Consider the following 20,702-nt stretch of genomic DNA (forward strand, 5'->3'; position numbering starts at 1 on the left):
TCACTGGTCAGGAGACCACCGCCGGAGTCAGTGCCCAGGAAGGCCCAAGTATTGTCACTGGTCAGGAGACCCCCGCCAGAGTCACAGCCCATGAGGGCCCAAGTATCATCACTGGTCCAGAGACCACCGCCAGAGTCACAGCCCAGGAGGGCCCAAGTATCGTCGCTGGTCAGAAGTCCACCGCCGGAGTCAGTGCCCTGGAGGGCCCCGGCTGCCACAGCCCCGCTGGGCAATGATGAAACGTCATGCCACACACCAATGTCCAGTGTAGAGAACGTCATGCCACACACCAATGTCTAGTGTAGAACACGTCATGCCACACACCAATGTCCAGTGTAGAGAACGTCATGCCACACACCAATGTCCTTATTAGAACCGCATGTCAAAGCACCGCTGAACAGGGCAAAGACCGCCATGCCAAAGCACCGCTGAACAGTCCTGAACCGCCATGGCAAAGCACCGCTGAAAAGGGCAAAGACCGCCATGGCAAAGCACTGCTGAACAGTCCTGAACCGCCATGTGAAAGCACCGCTGAACAGGGCAAAGACCGCCATGGCAAAGCACTGCTAAACAGTCCTGAACCGCCATGTCAAAGCACCGCTGAACAGGGCAAAGACCGCCATGGCAAAGCACCGCTGAACAGTCCTGAACCGCCATGTCAAAGCACCGCTGAACAGGGCAAAGACCGCCATGGCAAAGCACCGCTGAACAGGGCAAGCACCGGGTAGGAATGAATGGACCGCCACATCAGGCATCCTTATCCCATGTGCAGCTGGGACAGTGACAGGACACGACCTTTCACGGGAGACTCATCCAGTCTGGGCACAGTCATCCACCGAGGGAACCATCCCGAAGGGCAAGCATATAGTGAGAATTACATGTTTCTCATGTGGTCCCATATGGGAAAACACAGCTTCCAGTTGATTTGTTTTCTGGGCTACCCAGAACAATATTTTCTCTCATTCTGTGGGTACCTTACCCATGATGGTATGTACTGTTTGTGGATTAATCCAAGTAGCCAAGTGGTATCCAGCAGGTGCTGGTGGTGATAGACACGCTGGTGTTGCGTTCAATGTTCGCATTATGAACTGGACTAATCATCTGTAAAGTGTTACTAATTCAAGATATAAGTTTTGCAGGTCTGCTGCCTGCATGTTTTGTATAGCTGGGTGAGGTGTGTATGTGGGAAACATAGGCCACGTTGATCCATCATTACCTAAGGGACCTAATCTCATGGGTTGTATTACATGTGGTAGGGCGCCTTCAAACCAGTTCTGATGCTCCTGATAAGTGAGCGGTATTGATACTGGTATGCTTGGTACCATATTGCAATCCTGTGTGTGTGGAATGTGAATGTAGTGTTGTCTTCCTTGGGAAAGTGTACCCAGGAATAAAATGTTTCTGTTTGGCAAGCTTCACTAGCTTCCACTATGAATGTAACATCCCTGCCCTCTTCTCTTAAGCCATGCGCTACTAGGTGTAGTGTTAATGCTTGTCTAGCATTCTCAGCAATGTCTATGGCATTAGCCATTTTGTAAAAAATGTGTAAAGAGATGGAACCAAGTGGGGAGTAAAGTCCTTTATGAGTTCAAGCTTGAACAACCTACAGCCTAATAAGGTGCTGAGGAGGATCTTCCCCAAGACCACGGACGTCTCTGTATAATGGTACTTAGGGTACCTGCTGTCTGTGAGACAGTGATATTCAGGGTATCCGTAAAAGAGTGCCTAAGCACTAATCATTGGTTGGCGCCATGTCGTAGTTGGACTTGTGCTCAAGGCAAGACTGCTGGCTTAAGGATGACAGTATTTATGTTTGTAGGCGACTATGCCAGTCCTACAACAAATCGCATCTGTCATCCCAACCCTTCTGGTTCACAAGCAGTACATCACCAAAAACAAAACCCAAAACAGTAAAAGGTGATTTGTGGCAGCCTTTAGGCATGGACTCAAGAGTATGACATCTCAGGGAGCGTCGTGGTTAAACGGAGAGTGCCCCTTGCTCACATTAACATGGCTCAACCACACACAGGCAAATGAAGAAGATGCAGCAAAGTTTCAATAGGTTTTATTTTAGAAAACTGCAATCTGCGATAAGTTGCATGGGCTGCAATGATTTAGATAATGAACAGTGAAAGAAACAGAATGGTAAAGACAAGAGTCATTAATACAAAGACCTCCACCATCCTGCAACACCATGAAATGACATGAAGTGTGTGGTATGTCCTAATACCCTAGCATGATAGGCCTAAACTCTAACCTAAAAGAGAGCTAGCTATGTCAAACCTAAACTGCCAATGTCATGTCCATGAGAAGAGCCCCCAACCCTGGTTACCTTGGAATGAGGTCTCTAGCTCAGACTCTGTAGGAACACGAAGACTGGGGCAGCGTCAAGGCGACGTGCAGCATCGATAACAGCAATAGCATCTGGTCGGAATCCCTCTGACTATCTGTTAAAGTGAGGAGTATTTACACAGATCTACTTGAACCCATGAGGTAGGTTTATTTCCAAACAATAGATAACAAGGTGTGCTTGGGACGGTAATTAATATAAGCAATACCCTCGAAAGCATGACGAGGGAAAGTACCTAAAGCGAACACTTACAGTTTGTTTGTCTTTGTCGCTTGATCTTGACGCCTTAGTGCGTTGGCACTGATGATGCAAACTAAAACATGGGCCTAACTTAAAACAAGACAGCCATCTTAAAAGATTTAATTAAATAAATGCACTAAAACAGAGCAAGCTAAGTATGGTGAAAGTCACTGGTCTGCAAGCCACAGGCTAAGCTAACTCCTGTATCCCATTAAAACAAACTAAGATTCACTACAGGCTGTTGTAACCCAAGAATCTACTTTGAATCTTACGCAAATGAGAAAATAGGAGACAGAGGGCCTCATTACAAAATTGGCGGCCGGCTACCGCCGCCCGCCAAGCTGTAACCGCCGTGCGGCCGCCAATGCGGCCGCACTCCCTCGGTGCCCATTTGGACATCCCCGCTGGGCCGGCCCAGCGGGGATGTGGGCCGCAACATGGGAGCCGGCTCCAAATGGAGCCGGCGGTGTTGCGCCCGTGCGACGGGTGCAGTTGCACCCGTCGCGCTTTTCACTGTCTGCACAGCAGACAGTGAAAAGCCGCATGTGGCCCTGTCAGGGGGCCCCTGCACTGCCCATGCCAGGGGCCCCATGACTCCCCATACCGCCAGCCTTTTCCTGGCAGTTCAGACCGCCAGAAAAAGTCTGGCGGTCGGGGACTCGTAATCCCCTGGGCAGCGCTGCAAGCAGCGCTGCCCTTGCGGATTACATCCGCCGGGGCCATTGTGGCGGTAAACCGCCGGCCCCGGCGGTGCGACCGCGGCGCTACCGCCGGGGTCAAAATACGCCGGGAGGCACTGCCAGCCTGTTGGCGGTGCTCCCGTCATTTTGGCCCTGCGGTTGTAATACCGCCAGGGTCATAATGACCACCAGAGTGCCCTTGTGAAGCACAGGGACAGCGATTGCCTCCTTCTTACTCCATTCTTCTCCAGAAGTGTTGTTACCTGCAACACGTTGGCAGATAGCTGAGTGGGTATGCCTCTCTCTTTTTTGTGCATTTTCCTTTGAGTTGGCATAACAGGGATCAACCACCCTGATGTGTTCTTGCTGACACCAGAGGACAAAGTCTGTGGAAGGTGAAAAATTCAGTGACTGCCTGAAATCAGTCAAACAAATGGACTTGTAGAATACACAAACCTCTGTCTGAAAATTTGGCATAAGTATGGGAAAAAAATCATCAGTCAATGTGTTTCGAATTCTCTTTGGTTAGTGCCAGGGGACCCATAGCTCATGAGAATGAGAAAGACATTAGTGCTCCAAGGTTGGGGTTGCGACTGCCAACTCCCCTTTGCCAGATTTGGAAAAAGGAACCTGAATGTTGCCTGGAAAGCTGCCTGAAACTATCTTTACAGAGGAAGACTACTGACTGCTTGAGAAGAATACTGGAGTATCCCCTGCCTGAAAACACGCCTGCCTAGAAGAAGATGGTCTTAAGGATCTGTGCAAGAAAAACTGGTTATTTTTAGCCCAAGGCAAGATCTGCCCCTCTAGGCCATATTGGGAGGCCTTGTAATCCAGAAAACACCTCAGTGTGTCAAAGAGTGGGCCAACTTACTTCCCAAATGTAGTTGTGTGATGACTCTACATTTCCCACAGATCAGTCTGCAAAGAGTGTCAGAAGGTGAACAGAAAGGAGTGAAGTGGCTACAAAGGACAAACTACCAGAAGCAGCACCTGTGATAGCTTGACTCAAGATTGATTCACATCTCTGATTGATTCACATCGTCATTAGATGAAAAACAGCTGTGGTGGCTTGGCACTGACACAAATCCCAACTTCATTCAGTGTCTCACCTCATCAAACAAACAGGGGAAGAACAAAAAAGGGATGGTCGCTTATACAGGATGGGCTCTTCATTTATTTGGATGGCAGGTTTCAGCTTTGGGCCCAAGGAAGACTCAACATAAGTAACCTGCCTTTTCCTAATCAATGTGGACAAGTCTGGCCTTGGTTTACCAGTGACCATGCAACTACCTTCTCTAACATCCGAGTTATCCACCACTGCACTACTTCACTTCCATAGAGGCATTGCAGAAGACTGTATGGTTGGGGCTAACTCACGCTCTGCTACTCACCTTGTAGTTGCGGGAAAAGAGATAGCTGCTCACTAGATATTGTGGAAATGTTATGTAATTCATTCCATGTAGAACCAAGGAGTAACTATACAGAAATGCAGACTCAGAACTAATTATGCATGTCATTTGCGTTCTCTACTTCTCATGTACAGCGTTTAGCTGATGCAATGACAAAAACACCTTTTCTTTTAAAGTGAACATTCTTGGTTATTGATTGAGTCCTAAGTCTCGATCCCACAATACCTGCCAGAGGATTTCTTAGACTGCTTGATGTCACTATATTGATAGTCAAGTGCTATAGGTGTGAAATTGATGCATAGGTTTAGATCCAGCAGTAACGTAAAGCCCCAGGAAACCAGTGGTCACAGGCTCTCCTTTTTTTGATTGTAGCCCTGTAACTCCAGAATGCCCTAAGACTCTCAAAAATGTTCTCACACATTTTCAATAATTTTGCCACTTCTAATAGGGGGGAAGGTCTTTTTTATTTTAAACCCTAGGCTGCTTTATTTAACAAGTATACTATTGCCACAAGCTGACACCTTGAAGATGGACTGATTCTTAGTATTTGCTTGTGCGTTATGAATGGAATAGATAAACACTGTTCCGAGCTTTAGTCCTCATAATGCAAGTTAAAACTCTAACTGTGCCTCTTTTACACTGTGCGGAGGTGCACAAAACTCTAACAGATGATATTTGTGCACACGACTTGCACTGGGTTTTACCTGGCTAAAATTGATCATGCAAAAACTGTCAAGGTGAGCCGCACTGGACACCTGTGTTGTGAGCAGACTCCAGTTTGTCACCGAAATTCATTTATATGGCGGTTTGGCAAGCTATTCATGACATTGTCACTTATTAATTAGCTCCAGAATCAACCACTTCATATCTCCAAACGCCATCACTGCTGTCCCTTCTCTATTTCTTGCTTTGCCCGCGGCCCCTCCCGCCACCCAGCACCACCTCCTCACTATTGATCATCAGTCGATGTCCAACCCTGCTGTGCTCTTGATCCACACACCTGTGCCTGCTCCTGGTTGGTCCTTTTGGCTTGTGGTGGTTGTATGGGTTACTTTGATTTTGTTGGCAGAATGGGGGGAAACATCCTTAACCACTGTTAGACTTTAGAGTTTATGCAAGGTCATCCCTAATCTTTTTGCCTCCTGCCTCCTATTTTTTCTGACCTGTTGCTGTTGGCTTTTGAACTCTTAGCACTTTACCACTTCTAACCAGTGCTAAAGTGCATATGCTCTCTGTGTAAATTGTATGGTTAATTGGTTTATCCATGACTGGCATATTTAGTTTACAAGTAAGTCCCTAGTTCAGTGCAGTAGAGGTGCACAGGGCCTGTAAATCAAATGCTACTAGTGGGCCTGCAGCACTGGTTGTGCCACCCACATAAGTAGCTCTGTAATCATGTCTCAGACCTGCCACTGAAGTGTATGTCTGTGCAGTTTTAACTGTAAATTCGACTTGGCAAGTGTACCCACTTGCCAAACCTAAACCTTCCCTTTTCTTACATGTAAGGCACCCATAAGGCAGGCCCTAGGTAGCCCCCAGGGCAGGGTGCAGTCTATGGTGAAGGTAGGACATATAGTAATGTGTTTTATATGTCCTAACAGTGAAATATTGATATTGCTAAATACATTATTCACTGTTGCAAGGCCTGTCCCTCTCGTAGGTTAACATGGGGGCTACCTTTAAATCTGATTAGAATGTAGATTCCCTTTGAGAGCGGATGAACATGTGGAGATTGAGGTGCCTGAGCTCACAATTAAAAAATACATACAGTATTTTAGTGAAGTTGATTTTAAGATTGTTTGTTTGAAAATGCCACTTTTAGAAATTAAGCATTTTCTTGCTTATACCATTTCTGTGACTCTGCCTGTTTGTGGAATCCCTATCTGGGTCAGTTTGACAGTTGGGCTGGTTGCACCTCACACTAGACAGTGACACAAAGGGAGCTGGCGTGTAGTCTGCATTTCCTGATGAGCCATCTGTGTTAGGAGGGAGGGGAGGAGTGGTCACTCACACCTGAAAGGGCTGTGCCTACCGTAGGAAAGTACCATCTTGCCTGGCATGTTACCCCCATATTTCACTGTATATAGGTTGTTTTAGTTGTATGTGTCACTGGGACCCTGCCAGCCAGGGCCCCAGTGCTCATAAGTGTGCCCTTTATGTGTTACCTGTGTGATGACTAACTGTCTCACTGAGGCTCTGCTAACCAGAACCTCAGTGGTTATGCTCTCTCATTTCTTTCCAAATTGTCACTAACAGGCTAGTGACCAATTTCACCAATTTACATTGGCATACTGGAACACCCTTATAATTCCCTAGTATATGGTACTGAGGTACCCAGGGTATTGGGTTTCCAGGAGATCCCTATGGGCTGCAGCATTTCTTTTGCCACCCATAGGGACCTCTGACAATTCTTACACAGGCCTGCCATTGCAGCCTGAGTGAAATAACGTCCATGTTATTTCACAGCCATTTACCACTGCACTTAAGTAACTTATAAGTCACCTATATGTCTAACCTTTGCCTGGTAAAGGTTGGGTGCTAAGTTACTTAGTGTGTGGGCACCCTGGCACTAGCCAAGGTGCCCCCACATTGTTCAGGGCAAATTCCCGGGACTTTGTGCGTGCGGGGACACCATTACACGCGTGCACTATACATAGGTCACTACGTATGTATAGAGTCACAATGGTAACTCCGAACATGGCCATGTAACATGTCTGGCATTGGGGAGACAATTCCATGATCCCCCGAGTCTCTAGCACAGACCCGGGTACTGCCAAACTACCTTTCCCGGGGTTTCACTGCAGCTGCTGCTGCTGCCAACCCATCAGACAGGTTTCTGCCCTCCTGGGGTCCAGCCAGGCTTGGCCCAGCAAGGCAGAACAAAGGACTTCCTCAGAGAGAGGGTGTTACACCCTCTCCCTTTGGAAAAAGGTGTCAGGGCTGGGGAGGAGTAGCCTCCCCCAGCCTCTGGAAATGCTTTGATGGGCACAGATGGTGCCCATCTCTGCATAAGCCAGTCTGCACCGGTTCAGGGATCCCCCAGCCCTGCTCTGGCGCGAAACTGGACCAAGGAAAGGGGAGTGACCACTTCCCTGACCTGCATCTCCCCTGGGAGGTGCCCAGAGCTCCTCCAGTGTGCTCCAGACCTCTGCCATCTTGGAAACAGAGGTGCTGCTGGCACACTGGACTGCTCTGAGTGGCCAGAGCCAGCAGGTGACGTCAGAGACTCCTTCTGATAGGCTCTTACCTGTGTTGCTAGCCTATCCTCCTTCCTAGGTAGCCAAACCTCCTTTTCTGGCTATTTAGGGTCTTGGCTTTGGGGAATTCTTTATATAACGAATGCAAGAGCTCATCAGAGTTCCTCTGCATCTCTCTCTTCACCTTCTGCCAAGGAATCGACCGCTGACTGCTCTGGACGCCTGCAAAACCGCAACAAAGTAGCAAAGACGACTACTGCAACCTTGTATCGCTGATCCTGCGGCCTTCTCGACTGTTTTCCTGGTGGTGCATGCTGTGGGGGTAGTCTGCCTCCGCTCTGCACTAGAAGCTCCGAAGAAATCTCCTGTGGGTCGACAGGATCATCCCCCTGCAACCACAGGCACCAAAAGACTGCATCACCGGTCCTCTGGGTCCCCTCTCAGCACGACGAGCGTGGTCCCTGGAACTCAGCAACTCTGTCCAAGTGACTCCCACAGTCCAGTGACTCTTCAGTCCAAGTTTGGCGGAGGTAAGTCCTTGCCTCCCCACACTAGATTGCATTGCTGGGTACTGCGTGATTTACAGCTGCTCCGGCTCCTGTACACTCTTCCAGGATTTCCTTTGTGCACAGCCAAGCCTGGGTCCCCGACACTCTAACCTGCAGTGCACGACCTCCTGAGTTGTCCTCCGGCGTCGTGGGACCTTCTTTTGTGACTTCGGGTGAGCTCTGGTTCACTCTTCTTTGTAGTGCCTGTTCTGGCACTTCTGCAGGTGCTGCTTGCTTCTGAGTGGGCTCCTTGTCTTGCTGGGTGCCCCCTCTGTCTCCTCACACAATTGGCGACATCCTGGTCCCTCCTGGGCCACAGCAGCATCCAAAAAGCCTAACCGTGACCCTTGCAGCTAGCAAGGCTTGTTTGCAGTCTTTCTGCGTGGAAACACCTCTGTAAGCTTCTTCCCGACGTGGGACATCCATCCTCCAAAGGGGACGTTCCTAGTCCTCTTCGTTCTTGCAGAATCCACAGCTTCTACCATCTGGTGGCAGCTTCTTTGCACCCACAGCTGGCATTTCCTGGGCATCTGCCCGGTCCCGACTTGAGTGTGACTCTTGGACTTGGTCCCCTTGTTCCACAGGTACTCTCGTCTGGAAATCCATCATTGTTGCATTGCTAGTGTTGGTCTTCCTTGCAGAATTCCCCTATCACGACTTCTGTGCTCTCTGGGGAACTTTACACCTACTTTTCAAGGTCTTGGGGTGGGCTATTTTTCTAACCCTCACTGTTTTCTTACAGTCCCAGCGACCTTCTACAAGCTCACATAGGTTTGGGGTCCATTCGTTATTCGCATTCCACTTTTGGAGTATGTGGTTTGTGTTGCCCCTATACCTATGTGCTCTCATTGCAATCTATTGTGATTGTACATTGTTTGCATTGCTTTCTATTGCTATTACTGCATTTTTTTGATATTGTGTACATATATCTTGTGTATATTTGCTATCCTCATACTGAGGGTACTCACTGAGATACTTTTGGCATATTGTCATAAAAATAAAGTACCTTTATTTTTAGTATATCTGTGTATTGTGTTTTCTTATGATATTGTGCATATGACACCAGTGGTATAGTAGGAGCTTTACACGTCTCCTAGTTCAGCCTAAGTTGCTCTTCTAAGCTACCTTTTCTATCAGCCTAAGCTGCTAGACACCTCTTCTACACTAATAAGGGATAACTGGACCTGGTGCAGAGTGTAAGTACCCCTTGGTACCACTACAAACCAGGCCAGTCTCCTACATTGGTTGTGCAGCGGTGGGATAAGTACTTGCAACTACTTACCACTTTGTCATTTTGTACTTTTCATAAGAGAAAAATATACAAAACAAGTTCAGTGTATGTACACCTAACCAAAAAGTTTTGCTTTTCTTCTCTTACTCTATTGCTAAGTGCTGAAAAGTACCTCTAAAACTTTCAAAAAGTTTGTCAAAAGTTGAAAAAGTTTTTTTTCTGTTCCTTAAAAAGTTCTGAAACTTTTTCTTTCTTTTTCTGGCCCTTAAACCTTTTCCTATCATGTCTGGTACAGGTCAAACTCTGGATCTGGCCAGCACAGCTTATGACCACCTTAACTGGAAAGGTGTAAGGAGTCTCTGCATTGATAGAGGTTTAGGGGTAGGGAAGAATCCCTCAAGAGAATTATTGGTTAATGTGCTCATTGAAAATGATAAGGCCATAGCTGGCACATCAGGTGACAGATTAGCTGATGGTTCGCACTCTGATTCTGGGGTAGCCCCAGCAAAAGTGTTAGATGGGAACCTTCCCAACCTGCCCCTTAGCAGGCCACCTAGCATGGCTGGTACTAATGTGAGCTCTCATCACAGTAGGGATGTCACTCCTTTAGGACAGGTTGTTAGGGTGCCATCTGTTAGGGACAGGTCTCCCTCTGTTCTTTCACACCATTCTTCTGTGTCTTAGCATGCCCAACCCACCCACCCTGATGACAGAGTGTTAGAAAGGGAACTCAATAGATTGAGAGTGGAAGAGTCCAGGCTGAAGCTTAAAAACCAACAGCTGGATCTAGACAGGGAAGCATTTGACTTAGAAAAAGAAAGGCAGAGGTTGGGGTTTGGACCCCATGGTGGCAGCAGCAGTATTACAGATAGTAATCCTGTAAAAGAGCATGATTCTAGGAATCTGCACAAGATAGTTCCCCCTTACAAGGAGGGGGATGACATTAACAAGTGGTTTGCTGCACTTGAGAGGGCCTGTGTTGTACAGGGGGTCCCTCAAAGGCAGTGGGCTGCTATCCTATGGCTATCTTTCAGTGGAAAGGGTAGGGATAGGCTCCTTACTGTGAAGGAAAGTGATGCCAATAATTTTACAGTTTTAAAGAATGCACTCCTAGATGGTTATGGCTTAACCACTGAACAGTACAGGATCAAGTTCAGAGAAACCAAAAAGGAGTCTTCACAAGACTGGGTAGACTTTGTTGACCATTCAGTGAAGGCCTTGGAGGGGTGGTTACATGGCAGTAAAGTTTCTGACTATGAAAGCCTGTATAACTTAATCCCGAGAGAGCATATTCTTAATAACTGTGTGTCTGATTTGTTGCACCAATATCTAGTGGACTCAGATCTGACCTCTCCCCAAGAATTGGGAAAGAAGGCAGACAAATGGGTCAGAACAAGAGTGAACAGAAAAGTTCATACAGGGGGTGACAAGGATGGCAAGAAGTAGGATGGTAAGTCTTCAGACAAGGGTGGGGACAAATCTAAAAATGAGTCTTCATCAGGCCCACAAAAACACTCTGGTGGGGGTGGTGGGCCCAAATCCTCTTCTAATCAAGTAAAGAAACCATGGTGCTATTTATGTAATGTAAAAGGCCATTGGACAACTGATGCCAGTTGTCCAAAGAAAAGCACCAAGCCTCCCACTACCACAACCCCTACTGCTACACCTAGTGCCCCTAGTAATAGCAGTGGTGGTTGGAGCAAACCTACTAATAGCCAATCCAAGGGAGTAGCTGGGCTCACTTTTGGTAATTTAGTTGGGGTTGGTCTTGTTAGGGAGACCACAGAGGCTGTGTTAGTCTCTGAAGGTGCCATTGATTTGGCCACCTTGGTTGCTTGTCCCCTTAATATGGATAAGTACAAGCAACTTCCCCTAATAAATGGTGTTGAGGTTCAGGCCTACAGGGACACAGGTGCCAGTGTTACTATGGTAATAGAGAAACTGGTCCACCCAGAACAACACCTACTTGGTCACCAGTACCAAGTGACTGATGCTCATAACAACACTCTTAGCCACCCCATGGCTGTTGTGAATCTCAACTGGGGGGGGGGTACTGGTCCAAAGAAAGTTGTGGTTGCCTCAGATTTATCTGTAGACTGTCTAATAGGGAACGATTTAGAGACATCAGCTTGGGCAGAAGTGGAGTTGGAGGCTCATGCAGCAATGCTGGGCATTCCTGGGCATATTTTTGCTTTGACAAGGGCTCAGGCCAAAAAGCAAAAAGGACAGGGTGACTTGGATCCTGGAACAATGGACCAAGTGCTCCCTAAAGCTAAGGTTAGTAAAGGTAAAACACTACCTACTATCCCTTCCTCTACAGTGGATTCAACTTCTGAGGAAGAAGAATTTCCACCCTGTGCAGAACCTACACCAGAGGAGCTGGAAGCAGACACTGCTGAGCTTTTGGGTGGAGGGGGGCCTGCCAGGGAGGAGCTGAGTGTGGCACAGCAGACATGTCCCACACTAGAGGGTCTAAGACAGAAAGCTGTCAAACAGCAAAATGGGGATGTCAGTGACTCTCACAGAGTTTACTGGGAGGACAACCTCTTGTATACAGAGGCAAGGGACCCAAAACCTGGAGCTGCCAGGAGATTGGTTATTCCCTTGCAATACAGAGAGTTCCTCCTAACTCTAGCCCACGACATTCCCTTGGCTGGACATTTGGGACAAATGAAAACTTGGGACAGGCTTGTTCCCTTGTTTCATTGGCCTAGAATGTCAGAGGACACAAAGAAATGTTGTAAGTCCTGTGTCACCTGTCAAGCCAGTGGCAAAACAGGTGGCACCCCAAAGGCACACCTCATTCCACTGCCTGTGGTTCCCTTTGAAAGGGTAGGGGTTGACATAGTTGGCCCCCTTGACCCTCCTACTGCTTCAAGCAATAGGTTTATTTTGGTGGTAGTGGACCATGCCACCAGATATCCTGAAGCAATTCCTCTAAGGACCACTATAGCTCCTGCAGTGTCAAAGGCCCTCCTGGGAATCTTTTCCAGGGTGGGCTTCCCAAAAGAGGTGGTATCTGACAGGGGAAGCAACTTTATGTCTGCTTACTTAAAGGCCATGTGGAAGGAATGTGGTGTAACATACAAATTCACCACACCTTATCATCCACAAACAAAAGGACTGGTTGAGAGGTTTAACAAAACTCTCAAAGGAATGATAATGGGACTCCCTGAAAAACTCTGGAGGAGATGGGGTGTCCTGTTACCTGGCCTCCTTTTTGCTTACAGGGAGGTACCCCAAAAAGGAGTGGGCTTCAGCCCCTTTGAACTCCTATTTGGACACCCTGTAAGAGGTCCTCTAACACTTGTAAAGGAGGGTTGGGAACAACCTTTAAAAGCTCCTAAGCAAGACATGGTGGACTATGTACTTGGCCTAAGATCCAGAATGGCTGAGTATATGAAAAAGGCCAGTAAAAACCTTCAGGCCAGCCAAGAGCTCCAAAAGCAATGGCATGACCAGAAGGCTGTTCTGATTCAGTACCAACCAGGGCAGAAAGTGTGGGTCTTCGAGCCTGTGGCCCCAAGAGCACTCCAAGACAAATGGAGTGGACCCCACATTATTGTTGAAAAGAAAGGAGAAGTCACCTACTTGGTTGACTTGGGCACTGCCAGGAGTCCCCTTAGGGTGCTCCATGTCAATCGCCTGAAACCCTACTATGACAGGGCTGATCTCACCCTGCTCATGGCAACAGATGAAGGACAGGAAGAAGAGAGTGACCCTCTCCCTGATCTCTTCTCTTCCACAGAACAAGATGTTCTAGTGGAAGGTGTAGTCTTGGCAGATTGTCTTACTGCTGAGCAGAAAGACCACTGCATAAATCTCCTGGGTCAGTTTTCTGAACTCTTTTCTACTTTGCCAGGCACCACTTCTTGGTGTGAGCACACTATAGATACTGGAGACAGCTTGCCTGTCAAAAGTAAGATCTATAGGCAGCCTGACCATGTCAGGGACTGCATAAAACAAGAGGTTCAGAAAATGCTTGAACTGGGAGTGGGTGAGCACTCTGAAAGTCCATGGGCCTCTCCTGTGTTACTTGTACCAAAGCCTCATTCCAAAGATGGGAAAAGGGAAATTAGATTTTGTGTAGACTACAGAGGTCTCAACCAGGTAACTAAAACTGATGCTCACCCTATACCCAGGGCAGATGAGTTAATAGATACACTGGCATCTGCCAAGTATCTAAGCCCCTTTGATTTGACTGCAGGGTATTGGCAGATCAAGTTATCAGAGGATGCTAAAGCAAAAACTGCATTTTCGACTATTGGAGGGCACTACCAATTCACAGTAATGCCCTTTGGTTTGAAAATGCACCTGCCACTTTTCAGAGGTTGGTGAATACAGTCCTGCAAGGTTTGGAGGCTTTTAGTGCAGCATATCTAGATGATATAGCTGTCTTTAGCTCCACCTGGGATGATCACCTGGTCCACCTGTGGAAAGTTTTGGAGGCCCTGCAAAAGGCAGGCCTCACTATCAAGGCTTCAAAGTGCCAGATAGGGCAGGGGAAAGTGGTTTATCTGGGACACCTTGTAGGTGGAGAACAGATTGCACCACTTCAGGGGAAAATCCAAACTATCATAGATTGGGTTCCCCCTACAACTCAGACTCAGGTGAGAGCCTTCTTAGGCCTCACTGGGTACTACAGGAGGTTCATAAAGAACTATGGCTCCATTGCAGCCCCTCTTAATGACCTTACTTCAAAGAAGATGCCTAAAAAGGTATTGGGGACAGCCAGCTGTCAGAAAGCTTTTGAGGAGCTGAAACAGGCCATGTGCTCTGCACCTGTCCTAAAAAGCCCCTGTTACTCCAAAAAATGCATTGTCCAAACTGATGCATCTGAATTAGGGGTAGGGGCAGTCTTATCACAACTTAATTCTGAGGGCCAGGATCAACCTGTTGCTTTTATCAGCAGGAGGTTGACCCCTAGAGAAAAGTGTTGGTCTGCCATAGAGAGGGAGGCCTTTGCTGTAGTCTGGGCACTGAAGAAGTTGAGGCCATACCTGTTTGGCACTCACTTCATTGTTCAGACAGACCACAAACCTCTACTTTGGCTAAAACAAATGAAAGGTGAAAACCCCAAATTGTTGAGGTGGTCCATATCTCTACAGGGAATGGACTATACAGTGGAACATAGACCTGGGAGTACCCACTCCAATGCAGATGGACTCTCCAGATATTTCCACTTAGACAATGAAGACTCTTCAGGTCATGGCTAGTCTTATTGTCCTTCGTTTGGGGGGGGAGGGGGTTGTGTAGGAAAGTACCATCTTGCCTGGCATGTTACCCCCATATTTCACTGTATATATGTTGTTTTAGTTGTATGTGTCACTGGGACCCTGCCAGCCAGGGCCCCAGTGCTCATAAGTGTGCCCTGAATGTGTTACCTGTGTGATGACTAACTGTCTCACTGAGGCTCTGCTAACCAGAACCTCAGTGGTTATGCTCTCTGATTTCTTTCCAAATTGTCACTAACAGGCTAGTGACCAATTTCACCAATTTACATTGGCATAATGGAACACCCTTATAATTCCCTAGTATATGGTACTGAGGTACCCAGGGTATTGGGGTTCCAGGAGATCCCTATGGGCTGCAGCATTTCTTTTGCCACCCATAGGGAGCTCTGACAATTCTTACACAGGCCTGCCATTGCAGCCTGAGTGAAATAACGTCCACGTTATTTCACAGCCATTTACCACTGCACTTAAGTAACTTATAAGTCACCTATATGTCTAACCTTTACCTGGTAAAGGTTGGGTGCTAAGTTACTTAGGGGGTCATTACAACCTTGGCGGTAAAAGCCGCTTACCACTGTCAGAAGACCGCCAACATACCACCGCGGCCGCGGTAAACCGCCACGGTCATTCTGACCCACAACAGGCAAATCGCCAAAATACAGACATCCACAAAAGTCCGCCACACCAAAGGTCAGCGAGAAACTGGCGATGACCAAACCTCCACCGTCACGCCAACAGAAATACGCCCACACTATCACAACACACGAATCCACGCGGCGGTCTTTCAACTGCGGTATTCCATTGGCGGTACACACCGCTGCGCTCAAAATACACACACTCTTACTAAACACAGCCACATTGGACAATTCAAAATACACACACCTGAGACACATACACACACCACACCCAATTAAATATAAAACACACACCCACATCACCCACAAACCTGCACTCCTAGAGATTCGGTACCACGCACAGAGAAATAGATATCCGAGCACCCAGACGCGCATATTACATTCACCCAGCAATACTACCACGCACTTCACACAACACACCAATACACATCACCACACTTAGCACCACACAATCCACTCCACACATCACCCACACCACCCCATGGCACCGCAAAGACACCCCATGTTTTCTGAGGATGAACTCAGGGTCATGGTGGAGGAAATCGTACGGGTAGAGCCACAGCTCTTCGGAACACAGGTGCAGCACACCTCCATTGCCAGGAAGATGGAGCTATGGAGCAGAATAATCGACAGGGTCAACGCTGTGGGACAGCACCCAAGAAATAGGGACGACATCAGGAAGCAGTGGAACGACCTACGGGGGAAGGTGCGTTCAATGGTATCCAGGCACAAGATCGCGGTCCTCCCCCAGAATTTACAACATGGGAGGAGCAGGTCTTGGCGATCCTGCATCCTGAGGGCCTCGGCGGAGTATCTGGAGGAATGGACTCTGGTAAGTCTCATCTTCACTACTTCATCCCCCCCACCCCACCAGCATGCCAACTCATACCCCCACCCACACCCTCACCCCCATCACACCTACTCCTTGCAAATGTCTCACCATCACAACCCACCCATCCCAACCCCAAGCCCTGCATGCGACCACAAAGCATGGACACCCATCACCAAAGCATGCCCACTGCACATCCCCATCCCCCCCAAACCACCGTCACAAAAGCCCCCACACAGGAATGCAAGCACTGGGGTACACGGGCACCCATCCATTAGACGCTATGGCACACACAGGTGCAATAACCATCCCTTTATACCCCTGCAGGACCCGAACGCCACATCACCGCGCAGGAGGGTCCACAAATGTCCACTCCACCCCCAGAAGAGGCCCACAGTGATGACAGCACCTCTGTCGACCTGGATCTAGATGACCAGCCCAGCCCATCGGGGACCTCGGGACAGTCGGTTCCCCTCAGACAGCCACAGGCCACAGCAGACCTTTCCCCCTCTGGGAACACCAGCACAGCACCCACCCAGCTGGCCCATACCTCTGTCCCCAGGACACGTCAATCAGCGGTGTGTCCACCACTACAGGGCACCCAGGTTAACCCACCACCCCAACAACAACAGGGACCTGGGGGCAGTGGTAGTAGGCACACAGCCCAGGGAAACAGGGGAACTGGGAGGGCTGCTGTGCGACAGCGGGGGGACAGGCCCAGGGAACCCACTCTCCACGAGGCCCTCTCCTCCATCATGGGAGCCTACCATTATTCCCAGGAGACGATGGCGACGGTACTGGCCAGGTTTCAGGAGATCCAGCTCCTGCAGGAGGAACAGTATATGGGGTTCAGGGAGGAACTACGAACCATCAGTTCCGCCCTGGGCACCATTGTAGGGTAGTCACCACATTGCGGGACACTGTGGCACCACAAAGGGCCCCTGACACTAGCATGGACCAAGAACTGCCTACCACCTCTGCCGGCGCTAGTGGACAGGAGGCCCCGCCACAGGACCAACAGGCCACCAGCACCCCACCCCCTGCAGAAGGAGAACCACCCCGCAAGTGGGCCCTGAGATCCAGGAAGAAGACAGAGTAAGATGCCAGGACCCCCGCCAGGAAAGGATACCTCCCTGATTGTCATCCACTGTCCCACATTGTCACCCTGTCCATCCTTAAACTACCCCAGCTCCACTTTCCACAGGCATTTGGACAATGCACCTGTGATACAAATAGTCTGGACTCTGCCATGGACAATCCTCCACCATCACCCCTCACCGATTTGCAACCACCCACCAATATAGAGCACTGTAATAAACACAGTTATTGCACAAAACAATCAGGAGTCTGGCTGTGATTTTGAACAAATGTATTAGACATTAACATGCCAAAATGCTTATTTACATTGTGATGCCAAAGCAGATGTCACGCAGTGGGGCCCACATCTCTGAAATCGGAAGGGAAAGTCACAACTCAGTTACCATACACTGGGCGAAAAGGACAGACAGTAGAGAGGTAGTAGTGTTTAAGTATATGTAATATGCCGGTGTGTATTCTTACCTGTGTGTCATTGGAAATACTGCTGTATTACTGTGTTCCTGTTGTCTATGTTGTCTTCTTCGGCTTCCTCGTCTTCACTCTCCACAGGCTCCACAGCTGCTACAACACCACCATCTGGACCATCCTCCTGCAGAAAAGGCACCTGTCGACGCAAAGCCAGGTTGTGTAGCATACAGCAGGCCACGATGATTTGACACACCTTCTTTGGTGACTAGAATAGGGATCCACCTGTCATATGGAGGCACCTGAACCTGGCCTTCAGGAGCCCGAAGGTCCGCTCAATCACCCTCCTAGTTCTCCCATGGGCCTCATTGTAGCGTTCCTCTGCCCTTGTCCTGGGATTCCTCACTGGGGTCAGTAGCCATGACAGGTTGGGGTAACAAGAGTCACCAATTAGCCACACACGTTGCCTCTGGAGTTGACCCATCACGTAAGGGATGCTGCTATTCCGCATGATGTACGTGTCATGCACTGAGCCAGGGAACTTGGCATTAACATGGGAGATGTACTGGTCTGCCAAACATACTATCTGCACATTCATCGAATAATAACTCTTCCTGTTTCTGTACACCTGTTCACTCCTGTGGGGGGGGAACCAAAGCCACATGGGTCCCATCAATGGCACCTATGATGTTGGGGATATGTCCAAGGGCATAGAAATCACCCTTCACTGTAGGCAAATCCCCCACCTCAGGGAAAACGATGTAGCTGCGCATGTGTTTCAGCAGGGCAGACAACACTCTGGACAACACCTTGGAAAACATAGGCTGGGACATCCCTGATGATATGGCCACTGTTGTTTGAAATGACCCACTTGCAAGGAAATGGAGCACTGACAGCACCTGCACTAGAGGGGGGATCCCTGTGGGTTGGCGGATTGGTGACATCAGGTCTGGCTCCAGCTGGGCACACAGTTCATGAATAGTGGCTCGGTCAAGCCTGTATGTCAGTATGACATGTCTTTCCTCCATTGTCGACAGGTCCACCAGCAGTCTGTACACAGGAAGATTCCGCCATCTCCTCGCATGTCCCAGCGGACGGTGCCTATGAAGGATAACAGCGAGCACAGAGTCAATCAACCCACAGGTACGTAACCACAGCTTGCACATAACACGATTCTCACTCCATTGAATGCTTTGTATGAGTGTTGATGCAAGGCCTAGGTATGTGTGACGCAGTAAAAAGTAAGCCATGTGGGCCCCTGAAATGGCGGCTGCCTGACCTGTGAAGTGCGACAATGGGATGTGAGGTAAATGCGCTGGCGTGGCACACCGTGGCGGTAGGCGGTCGAAGACCGTGGTGCAAAGCAGCATTGGTTAACATTGATCCCTATGGGTCTCATGAGCCAATGACGATGTGCGCCGGCGGTCGCGGTACACACCGCCGCGGTACGCACCACCGCGGGCGTGACCGCCATTTTCTATCTGCTTAATCACTCGATACCTGATCTTCGACAGGAGAGGACCTACACTGCAAGTGCTACTGTGACCTCGGTCTGGAAGAGACAATGGCTCATGCGACTGGGGAAGGGCCCCTGCCTTCACAGCTCAGGAGTTGGAGAAACTTGTAGATGGGGTCCTCCCCCAGTACGCGCTACTCTACGGTCCTCCAGACCAACAGGTTAGTACTGAGGGAGCATGCTTTATGGGCAATGCCTGTGTTGAGTGGGGTGGATGAAAGATGGTGGGGAGGGGAGCGATTGAGGCATGCATCAAACGACGGTGAGAGCATGTGCCACATGGCAAGGGTAGGGATGGGGGGCAACTCACATTGAATATGCAGAAGGTGATGACTATTCTTCTCCCCCTGTACATTTCACATAGGTCAGCGCCCACCAGAAGATCGATATTTGGCGTGCCATCGCCAAGGACGTCCGGACCCTGGGGGTCCACCACAGACGGGACACCCACTGCCTGAAGAGATGGGAGGACATCCGCCGCTGGAGCAGGAAGACTGCGGAGGCTCAGCTGGGGATGGCCTCCCAACGTGGGAGGGGTGCCAGTCGGACTTTGACCCCCCTGATGTCCCGGATCCTGGCGGTGGTCTACCCCGATTTGGATGGGCGCGTGAGGACATCACAGCAGACACAAGGGGGTGAGTACACTCTCATTCTGTTGACTTTGCGCGCAGTGGAGGTGTCTGGGTTGGGGAGGAGGGCTGTGGGTATCCCTAGGCCAGGGCGAGTTCTGTAGGCTAGGCCCCTCCGTAAGGCATGGCCCTGTGCCCCCACACCCCACCTCTGTAGGGTGCCTAGTACAGCTATTCATGGCCCTGTGTCATCTATGTGTGCAGATGTCGTCCATAGGCTTGTAGGCCATGTTCCACGGATTGAATAGTCGACCCCAAGTGCGCGGCGTAGTGCAGGGGGCTTCTGTGTCTGTCCTGTCCGCCAACGGTGTCGCCAATGCATGCACTCAACATGTCTTTATTTTCTCCCCCCCCTTTTTTGTGGTCTTCCTGTTCATGTGTGCATTAGCATCATCAGGCGGAGGAGAAGTGGCATCGGAGCACGAGGGAGCCGCATCCCACATGGCCATGGAGGGCCATGCAACGGACTCCGAATTCACCAGTGGGACGGAGGGCGAGGGGAGCTCCACAGCGGGGACTCGGGCAAACATCAGTGACACCGACTCGTCCTCTGAAGGGAGTTCCCTTGTGGTGGCGGCAACATCTGTGCCCCCCGCAACAACAGGTACAGCCGCCACCCACCGCACCAGCACTGCCCTCCCAACAGCCCCTCAGCGTTTGCCCCGTGCCCGCTGACCCAGGAAGGTGGGCATCTCCTT

This window comes from Pleurodeles waltl, chromosome 2_1 (genome assembly GCF_031143425.1).
Source record: "Pleurodeles waltl isolate 20211129_DDA chromosome 2_1, aPleWal1.hap1.20221129, whole genome shotgun sequence".
Taxonomy (NCBI): Eukaryota; Metazoa; Chordata; class Amphibia; order Caudata; family Salamandridae; genus Pleurodeles; species Pleurodeles waltl.